Source organism: Physeter macrocephalus, chromosome 18 (assembly GCF_002837175.3).
Source record: "Physeter macrocephalus isolate SW-GA chromosome 18, ASM283717v5, whole genome shotgun sequence".
In the NCBI taxonomy this organism is placed as follows: Eukaryota; Metazoa; Chordata; class Mammalia; order Artiodactyla; family Physeteridae; genus Physeter; species Physeter macrocephalus.
In genome coordinates this window covers 79032265-79034199 of record NC_041231.1, presented here as the reverse complement: position 1 = coordinate 79034199, position 1935 = coordinate 79032265, and positions in this window count along the sequence as shown.

Below are 1935 nucleotides of genomic sequence, written 5' to 3'. Positions count from 1 at the left end.
AGTTGTGTGTGTGTGTGTGTGTGTGTGTGTGTGTGTGTGTGTGTGTGTGTGCGCGCGCGCATGCGTGAACCCAAGTGCGTTTGGTATAAGTTGGAAATAGGAAGCCCAGAATAAGCTGAAATGATTGAAATACTTTGCACAAAAAAGTATCCCTCCTTGACTCTCTTGCCTTATTTTCCATTCTCACCCAGTAATTGGGTTTGAAAACTTTAGGGCTGGCAGGATTGTGGGGCATTTTTGACTAATTGTAAAATCATTAGTGAAATGATTGTTCCCCAGACGGACTTTGGATTTGCCTATGGGGTCATTTTATTCTTAAAGCAAGATTTATAGCTGTTTCTCTAACGGGGCCAACCTCAGCCCCTGATAGCCTGTTTCCCAAGCCCCAACCCCCTTTTGGGTGGAGACACTCCCGTCCACAGATGCCGTGGTGTTGGTGGCCCTCCACTGAGTGGACAGGCACTGCACTCAGCTGGAAAGATTCCCCCACCCAAGGTCACACCCGCACCCCAGGGACAGCCTGCATGCAGTGACTAGCTATGGGGCAGAAGGAAAACCCCATCCTGCAGCTCTGAAAGGCCACCGCAGTTCCAGAGCTCCCTGCGGGGTCGCCTAAGGACTCTGCAACTCGGTTCAACTCTTTTACTTTGCCTGATTGTATTGCCTTCACTCCCCCATACGTGTGGACCTTAAAGGCTCCTGGGTAAACTTCCTCTATGCACATCTCCCTCTGAGTCTGGGTCCCAGAGAAACTAACCTCACACATCCTGGACCGCCTGTTCTCCATCCTTGGAGTTCTGGGAGCTGTACCAGTCTCCTCCATATGTCCCGCTGCCTTTGCATTCCTGGTGTGGATCAGTTATACCAGGGGTTAGTAGCTTCTCTAAAAGCAGCCCAGCGAAGCTCCATTCCGTGCTTCCTTTGTGCCGTCCGGCCGAGTTCAGGGTTGGGGGAGTAGATGTGCTGGAAACTCAGCCCAAACTCCCCTGGTGGAGAAAGGAGAGCTTCTCCCAATCACCCCTGTGACGGCAGAAGGACAATGAACATCTGTTTTTTGTCTGTTGTGTCGACTTAAAAAAAATGCGCAACCTGAGAGTTGCTAGTTAAGTTTTATTTGGGGCAAAATGAGGAGTGCATCTCGGGAGACAGCATTTCGGATAGCTCTGAGAAACTGCTCCGAAGATGTATGGGGGGGGAAGGTCAATATATATGTGATCTTGGTGAAGGGGGAGTACATACAATCAAGCACATATTTGTGCAGAGGTTCTCACGAGGGTTACTGCTAGTCACGGGGAGCAGATATCACCATGAAGGAATTTAGTGCTTTTCTAGATACGAGGGGATGCAAGAGCTGGGCTCATAAAATCAGCTCCTGAAAGCATCTAACTAGCTGAAGACCTGTTCTTCCAGTTTTTCTCAGAGCACCGAGTGCCCCATTCCTGATCTCCACCCTGAATTCCTTTCAGGGCGTGTTGAAGCTCAGCGGCTGCAGCGGCACCTGATTTAATCTTTGTAGAGTAGATGGCAAGTGCCAGTTTGTAGTTGACAGTTGTCAGGGGTCCTTATGAAAAACACAGACGGGCCTGTGGTAAAGAGGGCAGGACCCACCCCAATTCTGGCCTGTGTGCCACCCTTGTATTTGAGAAAGGGACAGAGGTCGTGTCTATGACTTTAGACAAGTTACTTGAGTTGTTGAAACTCAGTTTTCTCTCCTGTCAAATGGGTAGAAAAACCCACTTTGTCATGAGGACTTAATAAGATAATACTAATAACGGTAGCAATTATTACTGGTGACTGAATTCACAGATTTGGGTGCCAAGTGACCTGGGTTTAAACAACCCCTACCCCCTGCTCTGCTGCTTAGCACACTTGTGCTCTTCACACAGTTTCTTTCTTTTTTTTTTTTTTTTTTTTTTTTTTTTGCGGCACGCGGGC